We start from the raw sequence: 19942 nt of genomic DNA, 5'->3' as shown, positions 1-19942 counted from the left end.
ACTCTAGATTACAACCAGCCCAAATGGGACATATTTGACAGCTGCTACCTGCTCTATTTGGGCAGCATCACAGACAGTGCTGGAGGATGCTTGAAAGATATGCACACTCGAATAGCAGCAGCTGCTGCTATGTTTCGGGCTCTTCCATGGCCCCTGTGAGGACATTGTGACATCAAACTTGCTATGAAGCTTCAGATCTCTAGAACCACAGTTATACCAACTCTGCTGTATGGAAGTGAAAAACAGGCTCTCGGGAAGGCTGAAGACGATCAGATTGATGATTTCAGTTCTTCTTGTCTCAGTCAGTGGCTCCATACCAACTGGCAGAACAAGATCAGAAATTAAGATATTTGAAGCTGAATGCAGCAACTGCCTCTATCTGCACTGGTTTGGTTTTGGCAGCTTTCTTGGTCTGGATATATTACAAAACTTGAAGTTGAACAAATTCCGAAGCACGTATACCAAAAAATACTGCTACACGGCATTAGCTTTAGTGGTGCAACGAAGTTGCTAGTGATGCACAAAGTCATTGAACAATCTGATTACCTTAAGTACTTTGCCAGAGATTGATCTGGGTGATGCTCAATTTTGCAAAGAGGCCATGATTCTTTGGAATTTGCCATGATGACAATGAGGTTGTATGGCACATAGAGTCAGGGAGCCTATCCCAGGTATAGCAGTTCAGTTTGCAAAAGGATGAAGACCACAAAAGTGCGGTGGTGTGCAGAGCTGATGGGAGTAGCATGCAAGGCAAGGGATAGAAGAGAATCAAGAGGCAGGTGGCTGCGGGGCTGTCCTGTGCGGAACCTTGACAGTGCAGACAACAGTTCTGAATTTGATCCAGAACAACTGAGGTCAGTGGCAGGGATTCTAAGACGGATTAAAATATCCTAAAGACCATCTTAACTTGATACTATTCAGGACATGACAAGTTCCATCCCAAAAACTTTGCCTTAAAAATATCAAAATGCTTTAGAAAAGAAGCTGCTTTCTCAACATGTCGATTTACAGAACAAAAAATTAAACTAGAGACAGGTGAGATTGAATCTGAACTATCACAAACTTCTTGGGAGTTCAGATCCAAAGTTTTAGTTCAGGCTCATCTTACTTAGACTAGTATTTTAATCTAAATGCCCCAGGGGTTGGTCCTGGGGCTGGATTTGTTCAACATCTTCATTAATGATCTGGATGATGGGATGGATTGCACCCTCAGCAAGTTTGTGGATGACACTAAGCTGGGGGGAGAGGTAGATACACTGCGAGGATAGGGATAGGGTCCAGAGTGACCTAGATAAATTGAAGGATTGTGTCAAAAGAAACCTGATGAGGTTCAACAAGGACAAGTGCAGAGTCCTGCACTTCAGACAGAAGAATCCCATGCACTGCTACAGTGCTGGGGCCGACTGGCTAAACAGCAGTTCTGCAGAAAAGGACCTGGGGATTACAGTGGACGAGAAGCTGGATAAGAGTCAGTGTGCCCTTGTTGCCAAGAAGGATAATGGCATATTGGCATTAGTAGGAGCACTGCCAGCAGATCGAGGGAAGTGATTCTTCTCCTCTATTTGGCACTGGTGAAGCCACATCTGGAGTATTACATCCAGTTTTGGGCCTCCCACTATAGAAAGGATGTGGACAAATTGAGAGAGTCCAGCGGAGGTCAATGAAAAGGATTAGGGGGCTGGGGTACATGACTTACGAGGAGAGGCTGAGGAAACTGGGTTTAGTCAGTCTGCAGAAGAGAAGAGTGAGGGGGGATTTGATAGCAGCCTTCAACTACCAGAAGGGGGGGTCCAAAGAGGATGGATCTCGGCTGTCCTCAGTGGTGGCAGATGACAGAACAAGGAGCAATGGTCTCAATTTGCAGTGGGGGAGGTCTAGGTTGGATATTAGGAAAAAAACTATTTCACTAGGAGGGTGATGAAGTACTGGGAGGTGGCAGAATCTCCATCCTTAGAGGTTTTTAATGCCTGGCTTGACAAAGCCCTGGCTGGGATGATTTAGTTAGGGTTGGTCTTGCTTTGAGCAGGGAGTTGGACTAGATGACCTCCTGAGGTCGCTTCCAACCCTAATCTTCTATGATTCTATTATTCTATGATTTAAAAGTAATAATTATAGTTATAATAATGATGGGTGGATTTCAAGAAGATGTGAAGGTTCAGCAGAGATTATCATCTAACCACTAGCTGAACTTCCTTTGATGACAAGCTGTGCTCAAAACAGGCTGTCTGAAGATTTCAAATACTTGAATGATCTAAGACTGGAATTTTAGTGCCACTTATTGAGAACAAAATAATTGCCAATGCTGGTTTTAGGTTCGGTTTGAGTTTTGGATGAAGATTCTGGTCAATTCTTATTTTATCTTAAGAAGTTCATGCAGCCCTAATTACAACATAAAAAGGAGAGGTGGTCATCCAGATGAGAAAATGGAGAACCCACATAGTTCAACTGCTATTATGTCTTGGGAGAACAGCTCAATTCAGAGATTCAAGGGCTGGAAGAGCAGCTAGGTGGCCCTGAGGATTAAAAGATAGGGAAACGTACTTCAGGGACACTTTCTTTAATAATAAAAACATGTAACTCCCAGATTTATCCATCACCATTTGTGATCCCAGAATTTCTGTCTTTATCGAACTGCTCCACTGCATCCCATGTACTTGTGAAAGGGATTCAGTGTGCCACATCCTGCTCCCAAGATTTTAGAAAACACCATGCCTTTTGCATAAGTAAACAGTCTTATCACATTAGTTAATGTGCAAACTACATGTATCTTCGTAATACAGAAGATAGAACTACAGTCAACTGCAAAAATGTTCAACAAGTGTCTCAAAATGTTATGCCAGAATTTCAGAGTACCTCATCTCCGCAATACAAACTATCAAGAGGAAAAACAAAGCTTACTTTAAAAAAAAAAAATCCCTTTTCATATTCAGGCTACCTGGAAGCTGAAATGACTTTGAATGTCAAAAAGCATCACATCGCAGCATATGACTACAGCTGCAAGACTAAGTGATATTAATGTCTGTTTAACATTACTAACTACTTCTGTAAGGAAAGGTCAGGACAACTTTGAAGAGCATGTCATCACAGACATGAACTACTGTAGAGCACACATACATTTGAGAGTTTTCATATGAAATTTCCAGCTGAGACAGCCTGGATGAATATGAGGAGCAGGGCATCAATTGCTCTCTGCCCATTTGTGATCTGTACTATTACAAACATTCTCATAGCCACTGTGCTGAAATATCGTAGAGCATAAATGCAGGTATACACTGGTGACCAATAAGTTGTACCAAGCTATGGCTCATTACTTGTAGGACCAGAGTATGTTTTTTTTCTTAAACACAAGTGTAATGTAGAAGTTCATCTGTTTATGGCAAAAATATATCAAAATTTGTTTACAGTAATCTATCCTTGCTAATAAGGACCATTTATTATTTCTAAAACCTTAAAAAATTATTTATGTTAGGATAGCAGTAGAACACCAGCAAATGCATGGGACATTCCAGAGAGAAAGAATCTAAATAGTGTTTATTTTTAACTCTGTTGTATTTAAGTGCTGTTCCAAACAGAAAAAAATGGCAATAGCAACAACCATTTCAGAACAGCTATTTCATTAGAGATTGTTTTTCAGGTTCTGCGGAAGTACAGTGCATGTTCTTCTAGAGAAATAATTCAGTTTTCTTCATTACTGCTATATACTTTAGACAAAAATTTGGTGTTGGATCTTCTCATTGGGTGTGAACACTAACGTAATACTCTGTATGGCTCTACCAGTTATGTCTGAAAATTGTAGCAATTCAGGCAGAGCAGAATATTGGAGTTCAGCTGCACCATATGGGACTGATAACAGAAGTTTGTCCTTATTTTAAATAGATCAACATATTACAGACAAAACTTCATAACTAAGTTTTCTCTGACCTCCTGAGCACAGAAAGTGGGGAGACACCCTTACTCCAAGACAACTACATGAGAAGTCTAGTCTCTCTCTTTAAGCCATTCTTTATTGATTTTTCAAGAAAAAATATAAAATGAACCAAAAAGTAATATCCAAGATATTTACATTGATATAACATGCTTCATACTAACAAGATGACAAAAGAAGGTAAACATACAAGCCTATTGTTTTACACCTACTCTAGCTAGATGTATAATGTAGCTGGAGTTGACATAGCTTAGGTTGACTTACCCCGATATCTTCACTGCGCTGCTATGGCAGACGCTTTACAGTCTACCTACCTTACTCTTGTCAGGGTGCTGGAGTACCCGAGTTGACCAAAGAGTGCTCTGCCATCAATTTAGGAGGTCTTTACTAGACCTGCTAAATCAACACCTGCTGCATCGATTGCAGCAATGTCGATCTCCCCAGCAGAGAAGACTTTCACGTGGGAAAGGGTGGTGTATCAGTATAGGGTTAGTAATAATTGAATCTAAAATGCATTAGGGCAATATTCAGTTTTCTGTGTAAATCTGGAACAATTCCAGGAGATTTACTCCATAGAAAGTAAAATGAGAATTTGGTCAGCTATTTTAGTAACGATTTCATATGAAAGCTGGGTTTTCTCTTCATTTTGTCACTAGAGGGATTTTCTCCATCAAAACTGTTTCACAATTCTTTCACCTAACTAGTAGTGAGTTCAAGCTGAAGTACTCTCCAAATATTTTTGGCATTGCTCTATCATTACATCATTGTATAATAATAGTGTTAATGCCATCACTTTACATGGTGCTTTACAAACTTTAAGAAGATAAAAACCCAAAGATCCTGTCCTGGAGAGCATACAATCAAAATTATAACAAGAAGATCAACATGACAAACAGAGGAAGGGGCTAGAAAGGAGGACAGAAAGGAGATCCATAGGTCAAATCACTCAAAGATTCATACTGGACAGCAAATGGAACTTATACATTCTAATATTTTTAATCTATTTCAGTTATCTGTGTTAAAGTCACCATTGTACTTAGCCACTAGATCACCACAGATTAGATTAGGGCAAGAATGGATGCAAATGGTGAGCAGAAGTAGTAGTCAACGGTGGAAAAACATTGAGGAGGAAAGTGAAGTTGCTTGCACGAGAAAGATATCTCTTCATAAGGAGCAGCATGAAAAAAAAATCTGAATTGGAGACTAAGAGGAGGCAGCAAAAAGGGCAACAAAACTAAAAGAATGGCAGAGGGCAGAGATAAGGTGGCATAGAGATGCAAGTAGGGATGTAGACAGGGAGAGAGCTGTCCAGAGTTTTTAATACGAGGAGTTTGAACATCATGCAGAAAGCACCAGGAAGGCAGGGAAGGCACTGAAAGAGGCTTAGGCGGAGGTCAGAGCTGCAGAAGAGGAAGATTATTTTAGCTATTAAAATGTTGAATGGGTTGAAGAGGGGAGAGTCAGGAAGGTGAGAAAGTGAGATCAATATGTTTCTACCTGAAATGTTCAGAGCTACAGTATTCAAGTCCATATGGTAACTGGGTCTGCCCTCAAAAGAGGGTGCATGGGTTTGCAATTCCCTCCATTAGCTTACTGACTCAGCTATGAACCTAGAGACTAGCAGTTCACACATCCCTTGTCCAGATTATACAGAAAAAAAACAAGCCAAAATGCCCACTGAATTTGGCCCTATGTGCATAACAGGAAGGCATTAATGAGAGTAGAACCAATACAGTATGTTCCAAACAAACAACAAATGCAATTTGCCAAACCTCTGTTAGCCACCTGACTTCTGTTCACACTAACTCCAGAACATACGATATGCAGCGGGAGCTTACTGGGTTAGACTTTTATTCCTCTTTCCAGTGGCACAGAACCACTGTAAAAATCTAATACTTCTTGGCACTCTGACTGCATTAAACACCAAAGGCAAGAAGAAGAAGAAAAAAACTGGTTCACAGCTAAATCCTATTACTTGGAAACATAAATTTACATGCTGAGCATGTCTTCTTTCTTATCTCCATTTTCTTACTTTGCAGCATTAAAAGTAGCTTCCGGGTACTTTAATATTTAATTTCATTGAGCACCCCAATGCTTACATTTCTAGCTAAGAAAAGAAAAGAAAAGAAAAAAATATATTTAAGATACTGTTTGCCAATAACTGCTGGTCAGCATTTAAACACAGAACAATCAACATTTTACAAGTCCTCGAAAACATGTTCAGTAAAAAGTGAAGGCAAAAGGTTCTATCGGCCCACTTAGTTTTTGATACTAACAGTTAACAATGATAAAACGATCCACACCAATTGTATTACAGCAATTTATTTTATAACTGACCTTGACTCGAATCAACATGTTATCTGTGCTCCCTGCAAAAGTGAGAATTGGGGGGGGGGGGGGGAAATATGCTGCATCTGGGAAAAAGGAAGCAACAGATCCCAGTGAGAAAATATGTAGTGTGTAGTTCTGGTGATGAGATGGTGTTCATAGATACCAAGTTACCTTCATTTTTTAGGAAGAGAAGAGTTGTGACACTGATGAACACACCAAAAGCCAGAGTAATGTACCCAGAAAATTTTCCCCGTTTCTGAACAAGAGAGTTTAAGTCTGATTCAGGTAATGGAAGACAATGGGTGTCTTCTCACTGACTAGCATTCTCTGGATCAGATCTATTGTCTGGAAATTTTCAATGAAGCTGATGAGAATAATATGAGTCTTTTCGCAGTTACTGTGCGCAAATGAGAGAGCTGTAGTAGCAGGAATTTGGAAGGGCTTCTGGTGACATTAACCAATAATGCTTGCATTGCTGAGCTGGGAGAGGAGCGCCTTCGTTAAATCCTTTTCAGAAAATGACAAATACTTCTATCTAAAATAAGCAATTCAGTTTTTACAGATTTCATAAGTATAAATAGTACAAAGTAGATATCTGATGAACCTGAAGTCAGTCCTGGGGTCATATTCTCTAAGTGGTCAAGGGAACAATGGTTTTAGATACCTTTAATTAAAGGATTTCTGAAGTTTTAGCCATTTTACTATCATTTTCTCCAAATCAGATTTTCAACCAGGCTAGATACCTCCCCACCCCACCCCCAAGAAAGTTGTACAAGCAGCTGGGAAGTTAATTCAACAAGCATGTTCCGTAGCTGCTGCCAAAACCATTTGAGTGAATGAGAGACTGAGTCAGAGCTAGTACAGACAAGTGCCATGTACGTTTCCCCAGACAACTTTACCAGTACTCTTCATCCAGCTTCGTTTATAAATGGAAGGCTGAAATTATGTTAGAAATGCTAAAGAAAATATATGCTCAGTGTGCTGTACTAACATTTAATTATCCCAATTTGGCATTACACACTATCTTCCCACGTAAGGCAGCCTCACTGAAGAAACAACAGTAATTTGTATCAGATCAATACTTCACCCTTAGGTCAGAGCATATAATAAGCTTGTAAACAAGAAGAAGATATGTCATGCATTGGGAAAGATGGTCAGGCTCAGCATGCCAGATCTCATGTGGTTACAAATATGTAAACTGTACATGAGAAAAACACCAAATGTCTTGAAACTAAGCTCAGGATCTCATCAAAAACCCGGGCTCATCCCAGGTTTCAGAAAACTAGGGGTTGACATAAAATTGCTTGGCTATGAAAATATGTATAACTTTTTTTGCCAAACCATGTAAAACTCAGCAGTTTCAACTGAGCTTCATTTTTCAAATATGAAAGTCAAAGCAAAATGTAGTGGGTCTGAACTGATGCAAATCAACAAATAAATAGTAGGTTTACATGAACCCTTGTGAATTGAAAGCATGGACATTCGACAGCTTTTGTACCCGTACCTTGTACTGTTGTTGTTAAGTTTCATTAATTGGTAGAATTTCTCTTTTCTTTCTTTTTTTTCCCCCTAGGACAGGTCTATAGAAAAATAGCATGAACAAAGTGAATGCCTCTATACAAATGAATCCGAAGAAGTTCATATCAGAGAAATTGCAACCTCATAAGGTGTTAATTTTCTTTTCTTTTTTAAAAAAATCATTTTCTTTCTCTCATTTAATCTTATAGCACTGAAAAGCTTTACTATGACATTTTAAGTTTGATCGTAACACCTGGAAAGAGAAATAATAAACGAGTGGGTGGAAGAATCATTTAAGAGGTGAGGGGCAGTTTTTTGGGTGTGTATTTGAGTCTCTCTACAGAAAATGCCTTAAGCTTTCCTGGTGTACCAAAAACATAAAACCTATAAATAATAATCATTTTCATTTTTCAGAAAGAATTTTTGAACCAAATATGCTTAAAAAAACTCCTCTGGAATGGACCATGGAAAGCAGCCAGCTCTCATCTTGGCTGCAAATAGATTATGAAACACACCACAACTCACAACAGGTTCAATGAAACAAGCAACAAATGGTGTGTTTTACTTTTTCTTGAGATGAACGCATGGTTTCCATTTAATGGAATAAAATTCAATTATTATAGAAGAATAAGAGGGGGCAATACCGAATAAAAATCCCATTATTAAGATGTCCATTTTCAAAATATTAAAAATGTCTGGCTTAAGGCACCAATTTTGCAACATGCTCTACACTAGTAAGGACCTTGCATCTATGTCAAGTCAATAGGAATCCATCCAGGCATGGATTTTGAACTTGCAGATCTGAACGTGAAATAAAAGCTTTGAAAGCCACAGAAAGCTGATCAACCAGCCACAGCCCATTCAGAATCTCTCATAGGAATCTCTTTAATCCTGAAACCCATAGCGTTAGTGCATTGAGAAATATAACATTTTTGTAGCTGGAATCTCTCTTTGAGCAACAGTATAGTGCTAACCTGAACTGAACCAAGGCCAAAGTCCATTTAAACTCACAATTCAACAGAGCTTTCAATTACCTTCACAAGGCCACAGAAGACTATGCTTCTTTCAATAGTTACACCAAGAAGGGATGCTCTATCCATTTACACACTCAGTATTCTGATTCATTGGAAGGGTTTTGTAGTGCAATTTTAAAACAGGTCAATAATCACAGGAGACTATCTGTATTCAGACTACTTCCTTCCTGCTCCCCCCCGCCCCCCCAAGACACTTTAAAATCACCCTGAGCATTCTTACCCCTTGGCATTGTCACTCCTCGTCTTCTCAAAGCTTTCTTACCACAAAATACATGTGGCGCTGACAGGACACAGTGAGCAGAAAAAGGAGAAAGGAGACTGAAAGAGGAAGTGCAAAGAGATGGGTACTGAAATTTAAACAGTATTCTCTCCTTTATTACTGAAGATTCCTTTTATCCTTTTCCTGTCTCTGCCCATCTCCCTTCCACCCTCCTGTCTTTGAAAAATTCTTACTCCTGAAATTTCAATACCAGATTGACAGCATATGCCCATCTCCCTTCATATTTTAGATTAATGTCATGGTTTTCAAAAATGGGACTCTGAAATTATCTCCTAAATCCACATTCCAGTGTCTAAATAAATGGCTTGATTTTTAAGTACTGAGGTCCCCGCAGTTGTGATTGCTTTCAGTAGGAGCTGCTGCATGCTATGCACTTTTGATAGTCTCTCCACATATTTAGGCCATATTTTCTTAAATTCTTGGCCTAACTACAATTCTAGACATTTATTTGATTCTCATCCACCAGGATGCCTCACACAATGAATTAATTCATACAGTGCCCCTGTGAGATAGGTAAGTAGTATCCCCATTTTACAGAAGGGAACTGAGACAGCAAGAATAAGCCCATGTTGCAAAGCCCTTTGAAGTCAATAGAGAGACTATAGGCCAGATTTTCAAAAATATTTAGGCACTTAATGAGATTTTCAAAAAATGCCTCAGCAATTTAGGTGCCTAATTCCCATTGATTTTAAAACAATATCAAAAAAGAAGAAAAAAAATGATTTTCAATGTAATGTCAAATGTTTCCATAGAAAGCAGATGCTCTCTGGCAAAAAATGTTTTAGTCAAAATCCAATTTCCCACTGAAAATCTGTTTCAACAAAAAAATTTTTACCAAAAACTCCCCCTCCCCCCGAATATGCTTACACTGTGATTACTTTCATTATTACACTTAATAGAAAATAACTGAAGCTCAGATGGATATATCACGTACATATGCTAACACAGCATATTTTGGGATTGGACCTCTGGTAAGGTATCTTTATAGCTATTTCTGTGAGCTGAAAAATTGACATCACTGAAAGCATGTTTTTAAATAGCTGTTTTTAATAGGTTTCAGTATGGTTGGGAGACAGAAGACAAAATAAAACAAAAAATTGTACCCAAAGCTAACTTGAACATCTTTAGTTGATCTGTGAAATGCTTTAAAAATAACCTAGAACAGACAAGGAATTTGAACTTGTCAGTATAGTGGATTAATCACTGTAGTAAAAGCATGGTTCCAAATACAATCAGTCTAAAACATAATTAAAATATTTTTGGTTCCTGTCTAATCTAAGCTATTTTGGAACAGATGATGTTAGAAAGATTATGTGAATTTTGTGGTAATCTTTATTTTAATGAGGGCTGGTCTGATTAAATGCTTGCTTACTCTTTTTGGAGATGATTGGTGAATCCTTTGAATGAGGCTGAAGTACAGTTTGCTGGCAGAAAGCATATGGAAACCAAGATAAAGAGACGGACTAAAACTAGATCACTGGATCTTCAGGCTTTAGAATTTAGCTCCAGAAACAAAATGAGAGCATTCGACTTCTGTTCACTTTATTAGAAGGAAGCAATGGGCTAATAGACTTTTCTGTGCTACATTGTATCATAGTAGCACCAGTTCCATAAAATATTGCTCTAAGCAATCTGTTGTCACAATTACTTCAGCTATGTTTCAAAATACATCATGGAAGTCGGTGCTAAATGCTAAGTGCTTGATGAAACAAAAACCAATTGAGTAGACATGTGCCAAACTTGGCAAGTAGTTTACATGAATTAGACATTGTCACCATTAAAAATAAACAAACAAAAATCCTCTCTAGTTCTTGTATGAGGAATAAGAAATCTAAGTCTTCAATGACAGTTGCTTCCAGAACTATAAAAAAAAACAACAGGATGATACTTTTGTAATTAAGGCACTTAAGTTGAATTTAAAAGACTTGGGTTCAATTCCCAACTCTGTCATGTACTGCCTGTGTGGCTTGGCACAAGTCCCATGAAGTCTCTCTATTGATTTCAGGCTTTGGAACATGATGTTAATTTCTCTGTCTCAGTTCCCCTTCTGTAAAATGAAGGTAATACTTACCTATCTCACAAGCATGTTATCAGGATAAATTAATTAATGGTTTCCATACCATGGTAATGGGAATCAAATAAATACTGTTACTCCTTTATGACTGAGCTGTTGGCTAAAGTTCAGGGCCCTGTGGGTTGTTTCCATTATGAGGAATTGATCGGGTATCTTTAATTTAATCCTGTTTATTTACAAAGAATGTACAAAGTCCTGTTTCCCTGATCAGAGGAGGAATCAAACAGAAGATTATTTTGTTCACAGTTCCAAGCCTCTTCCAGCCAGTGCTCTGCTCAAAAGCAGTCCCAGCTTTTTCTCAGGGCCATGCTACCAGTACTTTTGTTGTTGCATTTGGTGCTTTCTTGCAGCCTTCTATGGTCATTCTCCCGTTTTCCTCATGGGCACACAAAGCTTCACAAAACAGTAGCCAGCAAAACCCCTCCACCTAAATATACCTTTGTTTTAGGCTGTGACATGAGTCTATATTTGGGGTGGAAACTGCTATTGTTTGACAGAAGTTTAACCCAAGCCATAGCAATACCTGTAAAATTATTTTTTAAAACGGTCACCTATAAGTAGTAGCCTAATTTTCAAAAAAATAGAAGTAATCTAGCAGCTCCAAATGAAGGCAGTCAGAACTGTTGGGTGCTCATTGTCTGGCTATGCAGAAAGGAGGACAGGAGACATTTCACATGGGTTTAATCGGGCCTCAACTTTATTATATGTCTGGGACTACCAGGCAGATAACAGTGTAGGTAACCCCATGTTTATTCCATAATTACCCAGGGGGGCTTTTACCAGCTCCCCCTCTTTTTCTAGCCAGGTCCCGCCAACAAATCCATTGCCAGGACTTTACCATCCACTGTCCTCCATCATAGGATGGTTAAGGTGGGCTATAAGAATGGGGGGTTGGCTCCCTGCCATACCAATCATAGGGGTCCCCAACTGCCCCCCATAAATTCCTTTAATGAACACCTCTTTTTAAGTCCTTTTCCAAGCCATTTATCCGGTCACTGTATACCTTTCCTATGGAGTACCTGCACTGGACCGCCACCCTACACTTATTTAAGTAGCGACGCATGGCACGATGGGTGGTAGGCCATATATGAACAGAGCCCTTCCTGAACCGGTTGTGGGGAAGGTGGAAACCTCCCCCCTCCCCCCCCGCCAATTTCAACCGAGCCAATATGGTGTAAGGGAAAAAAATCCTTCCCAGCCTCCCTAAAAAAAAAAAATGGGTGGCTAGCATAATGCCCACAGCAGGTCTTGAGCAAACCTGATTTTTTACCACCTAAAAGGGAGGGAGGGGGGGGTCGGTCCTGTTTCAGCCTTTGTCCATGTAGAAGGAAAGCTCGAGACACCAAGCTGCCCACTTTTAAACCCTGCATTCCCAGGGGATGAGTCAGCAACCACACTGCCCCTTTTTGCATCAGTTTTCATCTCCCCTGCCCCACCAAGCCATAAAGCACTGTTCCCTTTCACTCGGCCAGCAGCCAGCCAAACACCCCTCACCCCTACCCTCCTCACTTAAAGGTGCAGGGCAGTGAGTATGTGAAAATGAGGCTACTTATTTAGATGCCTAAATATGGATTTTGGGTCCCTTTTTTTGAAAATCGCACCCATCATCATCTACATTAGTGACATTTTCCTGAACAAAAGATTGATTTTACTTTCCCTGTACGTTTTTTTTTCTTTTAAATGAAGATACAGAAGGACAATAGCAGCTCACTCACTTTTTCTTATTAACGATACCCATTGCAAACAAGTTACTTTTTACATAATCAATCCCATTTTTTCAACACAATCTAATTTTCACCTTATTTTTTAAACTTCCTGACTGTTTTCACACATAATACCTCAAAAACTGCTACTACCACAATACATTGAATGCATGATCACAGATTCATAAGCATCATAATTGTTACTGCCTATCATCCAGAGTTACAACAGCTTATTTTTTTATCCTGTGTTTGGTACACAATACTCAGGAAAACTCCCTAATGATAAAACAAAACCAAAAACACCTGGGCTTTGACAATAAATATTTATATCATGATGTTAAAAATAAACAATATGTACTTAAGATACAGTTAATTTTTTTTCTATTTTAAATTCATAAACACCCTTTCCACAGTCAGGTTTTAGAAGTTGCTTGGAAACAATGGCTCCAATGGCTGCCTCGGTAAGGCACAATGTTTATCCAGGTGGTAAAAAAACAAACAAACAAGTTATTGTGTTTACCTGGTACTAAAAAATAATTTAAGGAATATAAGAAAGTTAATCTGGAATATTTTAAAAATTAAGCATCACCGAAATAACACAAGTAACACTGATGCACTTCAGTGGAATAAGGGAGTTTATTCACAGCCCACTTTTTGGGCTAATAGGCATTGTTCTCTTCCTCTGAACATGTAACTCCTGGCAGCATTTTCAAAGTACATCAAAATCTATCCCCAAGTGATTTTTCCACAATACACTTGTAATGATGAAAAGTATATTAGAGGAATTAGGCACACACCATTTTCAGAATACTTCTTTTTACATCAGTAGTAAAAAAAAGATTCAAAAAGTACTCCTGGGGAAATTCTGTGCCACTACACATTGCAGAATTTGTGCTGAATTAATTTTCTGCACAGAATTTCCTTCCCCCTCCCCCAGAATTGGTGATGCAGAGATGCTGGCTTCTAATAAGGGCCACTGGACCGGACGAAGCCCTGCTCTCCAGCTCACCAATGGAAAAAACTGGTGGGGGAGGAAGGGTTGGAGCTGGAGGGATCTTGGAAGTTACAGTTTCCAGCATCCCCTGAAGGAAGCAGGTGGCATGCAGGAAACTCCATTTACACCCAGGACCCAGCACCAGGCTGTTTCGCCCTCTTGATCCCTGGGCTCTGGGTGGTAGGGAATGCAGGTGTCTGGGCTCGGGGTGGCACCTCAGGGCTGGGCTCTGGGGAGGGGGGTGCAGGTCTCTGGGCTGGGTTCAATAAGGAGGTGTCTGGTCTCGGAGGGGAGGGGGCTCGCAGCTGGACTCTGAGAAGAGGAGGCAGAGAAATAGGACCTGGGTTATCATAGGGGGTTCCTTTAAAACTCTGCTTCTGGGGAAATGGTTTGTGTCTGTATTGTTACATAGTTGCTGACAGGTATTCTGAAATAAATTACTAAAATAATTGAAACTGATGTGATAATAGTGTTATTTTGACAAATAAAATATGCTGAATTTTAAAATATCGTGCACAGAATTTCGCCAGGAGTAAAACAAGTAGAGTTTATATTTGATTTACTGATCAGTCAGCTTAACTTCTGTACCCAGAAAGATAATGGAGTAAATAATTAAGCAATCAATTTGCAAACATCTAGAAGATAATAAGGTGATAAGTAACAGTCATCATGACACATGACACAAATCATGTCAAACCAACCTGATAGCTTTCTTTGACAGGGTAACAAGCCTTGCGGATAGGGGAAAAGCAGTACAGATGGTATATCTTGACTTTAGTAAAGCTTTTGATACTGTCTCATATGACCTTCTCATAAACAAACTAGGGAAATGCAACCTAGATGGAGCTACTATAAGATGGGTGCATAACTGGTTGGAAAACTTTTCCCAGAGAGTAGTTATCAGTGATTCACAGTCATGCTGGAAGGGCATAATGAGTGGGGTCCCAAAAGGATAAGTTCTGGGTCTGGTTCTGTTCAATATCTTCATCAGTGATTTAGATAACGGCATACAGAGTACACTTATGAAGTGTGCGGACAAGACCAAGCTTGGAGGGGTTGCAAGTGCTTTGGAGGATAGGATAATAATTCAAAATGATCTGGACAAACTGGAGAAATGGTCTGAAGTAAATAGGATGAAATTCAATAAGGACAAATGAAAAGTACTCCACTTAGGAAGGAGCAATCAGTTGCACACATACAAAATGGGAAAGGACTGCCTAGGAAGGAGTACTGCGGAAAGGGATCTGGGGGTCATAGTGGACCACAAGCTAAATATGAGTCAATGGTGTAATGCTGTTGCAAAAAAAGCAAACGTCATTCTGGGATGTATTAGCAGGAGTGTTATAAGCAAGTCGTAAGAAGCAATTCTTCTGCTCTATTCCGCGCTGATTAATTCTCAACTAGAGTATTGTGTCCAGTTCTGGGTGCCACATTTCAGGAGCGAGTTGGACAAATTGGAGAAAGTCCAGAGAAGAGCAACAAAAATGATTAAAGGTCTAGAAAACATGACCTATGAGAGAAGATTGAACAAATTGGGGTTTGGTTAGTCTGGAAAAGAGAAGACTGAAAGGGGACATAACAGTTTTCAAGTACACAAAAGATTGTTACAAGGAGGGAGAAAAATGTTGTTCTTAATCTCTGAGGATTGGACAAGAAGCAGCAATGGGCTTAAACTGCAACAAGGGAGGTTTAGGTTGAACATTAGGAAAAACTTCCTAACTGTCAGGGTGGTTAAGCACTGGAATAAATTGCCTAGGGAAGTTGTGGAACTCCATCATTGGAGATTTTTTAAGAGCAGGTTAAACAAACACCTGACAGGGATGGTCTAGAAGATAATACTTAGTCCTGCCATAAGTGCAGGGGACTGGACTCGATGACCTCTCAAGGTCGCTTGCAGTCCTATGATTTTATGCAAGTTCAGACAGCATCATGTAGCATTGGACTACTGAAAAGTGAACAAATTTCACTGATAAATCATAGAAATATGGGTCTGGCAGGGACTTTGACAGGTCATTCAGTCAATTCTCTCTCTCTCACACACACACACACACAGTGCAGTAGAAAGGTCGGTGGGTGTTGGAGGGGGTGCGTCTGGCCGGGGGGGGGTGCCCGGGTTGCCCCCACATACACCATTCCCAGGCCAGGGACTGGACCTGCCCACCCCCCCGGCACTCTGTGGACCCGTGCGGCTCCCCGCGGCCTGGCTAGGTACCTTGCAGACGGAGTAGACACCCAGCTTCTCTGCCTGAAGAGCAGAGCGCAGCTGCGCCTTCTTCCCCGCGCCGCAAGCCGAGCCAGGCTCGCTGCCGCCCCTGGGGCTCTCAGCAGCAGCACAGGCAGCCAGCCGCCCCCCGCGCCCAAGCCTGCTGCCACCGCCGCTGAAAGCCCTGGGGGCAGCGGAGAGCCCGGCTCGGCCCGTGGTGCGGGGAAGAAGGTGCAGCTGCTAGCGCTAGACCCTCACCTTCTCCGCTCCGCCACCGGCTGCTCCCCTGGCGGGAAGGACTGGCCACACCGCGGGCAGCCCCTCGGGAGGCGGGGCGCAGCGGCAGCCTTTTGCTCTGCTGTTTAAAAAAAAAATGTTTAGGGCACCGCTTTTTGGCGCCCCCAACCACTTGGCGCCCTAGGCGGCCGCCGCCTAGTCCACCTAGTGGTTGCACTGGCCCTGCTTATAACCGTATCAGGATTCTCAGTGTAGATTTCTCAGTACTGCTAACACTACAGTGACAAAGTAATGGCTAGCAAAGTCCATCCTCTTCCCATATATTAATAATTCAACTTTAACACTGTTTTATTTCACTGCTGGGGCTCTCATGATCAAAGGGCTCCTAATTCTACAAAACTGTTTTCAAATATAAATTCAATGGGGATTTGTTTTTTGTTGGGACTAACTAGCTCCTCTTAGAGCAAAGCTAAGACAACCAAATACAGATCACTTCAAGGCTTAAACTAGTACATAAATTATAACACCTCTGCCCAATAGTTGAAAGTTAGTATTTTATCCAATTGCATGCCATGTTTCCTTTAATTTTCACTCCATTAGATTATTTAAAGATATACTTATTAAATAATTCCTTTATTTTTGCATAATGCATTGCCATTCAAGCCCACCTTTGCATGTCTACAACTTTTGAGAGTCTAAACCTGTGAATAATTCAGCATCTCCCACAAGGCATGGAAATAATCACCTTGTCCTTTGATTTAGATGCGATTGTACGCTCTTGTACAAGACAAAAAAAAGTCTCTAATTTAGAACCATTGGGAATGACATGAACATTTTACACTGTTCACCTGAAACCACGCCACTTCTTAAAAGTACACAACCACTTCATTCTGCTATGGACAAGTTGTAAAGATGTGACACAGTACTGTGAAAAACTACAACCTCCATGAGAAAGTGAGATAGAAAAACTGAAGTATCTGAGCAAATGTTGTGCTTGTAATAAGTGTAGACTAAAAATGTCTTGGGGGCGGTGGGGACAGTAACAACTTTATTAACAGAGGACTGTCAAGACAGAGAACATGCTAGAGTATTTCATAACTACACCCATGCAAGTCTCCCAGAAGGACACTGAGTGACAACACACAATCAATAAAACACAAGTATTGAATGAGAATCTTATTGGGTGATTATACCCTTAAAGTCCTGACATTATTACCTAGCAGTAACTCAAAGCTGATTATCCCTTTCCTGGGTGTCACATATCTCACAGTTCAAGTATAAGTTATTTGGTTTTCAGATTTGACAATTTTACAACTGTAATCTAATGGGTAAAAAAAAAAAAAAAATCAAATATCTCAGTAGACAGGAGTTAATAGAACTTTAAACCCTCAACTTGCAATTTAGATGGATAATGTATCAGTTATTCCCCCTCCAGGAACAACATGATTAGGCTTTAACAGTCAACCTTGTTTTTCTTTTTCTCCTTCCTTCAACATATGTATACCATAAAATACCTGTTTCTACCTGTTCCAAAGTTTTTGAGTTTGAGATATTTCCTATTATATTATGTTTACAAATATGAACTCAACTTAGCCGCCAATAGAAATTTTTTCAGTAGAATTCTGATGCATCTAATATGTGCCTTCAGGAAACTGATATGGTCACATTACAGCCCCAAGACAATAACAACGACAGCTCCTCCACTCTTGTTAATCTCAGCACTAGTTTCAAAGGTCTTGCACTTGCCAATGCAATGAATCCCTGTCTACACTCATTTTCTAAACGTTTTCAACATTGGGAACCCTCGTGTGGATGGGCTGCCAGCAGCTGCTGGTGTTTTTATCAACAAGATATGTAATCTTGCTCAGAGATAGTCTAACTGAAAGGCTGTTACAAATACCTGTGGCAGCCAATGGGCCATTTAGACTAGTGTTGTTAATCTCAGTATTGTTAACACTGATGGAGCTTAACCAGTTTTCACAATGATGGCAGATTTTTAGAAAATATCTCTACTGCAGAAAGGCGAGACATTTTGGCAAAGTTAGCATTGACTGCAATTCAGAGAAGTATATGTACTGTAGGACAGTCTCTCTTCCCTCCCTCCCTGCCCCCCCCCCCCCCCCCGCATCCCCCACAACTAAATTTAACTCCTACAGAGTGAGGCCATGTAATCATTTCCTTCACAGATGTTCCATAACACATTTCAAGTTTGGTTTCTTTTAAATATGTTGTAATATGTTTTGATTGAGATTTCTGCTAATGCCAGAACTAGACAGATAATGGTGTTTTAAATAGAACCGTTCACATAATTAATGTGTTTCACAAATAACCCTTTATGCAAGAATTGTATATAGTTTTGATAGAGGATTATATCCCTTCAATAGTAAGGGTCATAAAACCTATGAAGGGGTTGTCATTCTTTGACCCTATAGATTTTTTAAGTAGTTTCTATTAGAACCCTTTTCTCAGTATTAAATCCCATATGATTTTTCAAGATGTATTTGATGAAAAATGTGATGAAACCTTTTAAAACCATACATACGCATCATGTCACCTTCATGTTCCCTCACCAGCTACATCTAGAGCTAATAATGAGATTTGGTTAGCAATTGTCATCAAAAAGCTGTCATCCATGGCCACCACACCCCTTTTCCTGCAGTGGTGTAATGCCATGTGTCCTGGGTATTCCCCAACACTGGCATATCCTGAGCTCTCTCATACGCCTGCTTTATGGCACATTTGTGCTGCTCCAGCGTGGGCCAGGGGTTGGCCTGATGTGTTCATTTGAAAAGGAACAAATCTCAGTTAAGAGATCCAGCTCAGTGAATTAGATTAGGGTTACCACTTGAATTGTTTGAATGCCTCTGCAATGGCACAACAAGCAATTCTTGTGCAGGTCAAAGCGCACTACACAGAGTTTTACCAAAGCATCTGCAACAGTGAAGAGTTTTCAGATCTGCTGTCTGTTCAAGAAAGATCTGATTCTCTTTAATTTAAGTTAATGGAATCCTTTTGGCATTAACTATGGAATATCAAAGTGCTTCTGCCTGTTCTTTTAAGGCACGTTAAAAAGGTGCTGTCAATATGGTCAGTAACATGGGCCTGAAATATTTGAGTCTTTACTCTGAGCTTTTCCTCTATATGTAAAAGAGATGTGCTTTTTAATACCTAAGCAGCTGGTCATACAGAATCTCAACCTCCTTCATCAACACAAAGGTTTAGTACCTTGAAACTAGCAGTGGTCAAATAATTCATTATGAATAAATAGTACTTATATCAGACTGGGCTTTTTTCCCCCATCAAATAATCCCATCTGGAAAATGTTCTATAGGATTTGATAGAGATAAGTGTTCTACAGAAACTATCCTTAACACTTATTTTGTGAACCAGCCCAAGAGACGTCTACTAGACAATTACAGTCCCTCTATAGGTTCGTGTGCAGACTTCAGAAAGGATATTTGTTACTTTTATACATTATTCTCTTACACTGTAAAAGGCTTAACTGAATTTCAGAGCTCTCTTGCACTAAGCACAGTTTAGCCAATCCTCTCCTCACTTTATTATCCATTCTTCATTCAAGTCCCGTCCTTAATATGCATTTCTTTCATGTAGCCTTTTGACAATTTACAAGGAAAACTCATAA

At 40.0% G+C, this 19942-nt stretch overlaps 1 protein-coding gene across 1 annotated transcript in view; it reads right to left on the bottom strand.

The window, feature by feature from the left end:
- The window catches only part of GRID2 (glutamate ionotropic receptor delta type subunit 2), a 1011959-nt gene that overhangs the window by 728675 nt on the left and 263342 nt on the right, over positions 1–19942 (bottom strand). The window lies entirely within an intron of this gene.

This window comes from Malaclemys terrapin, chromosome 5 (genome assembly GCF_027887155.1).
Source record: "Malaclemys terrapin pileata isolate rMalTer1 chromosome 5, rMalTer1.hap1, whole genome shotgun sequence".
Classification (NCBI taxonomy): Eukaryota; Metazoa; Chordata; order Testudines; family Emydidae; genus Malaclemys; species Malaclemys terrapin.
Note: the sequence above shows the minus strand (reverse complement) of the source record. Positions and strands in the feature narration are given on the sequence as shown.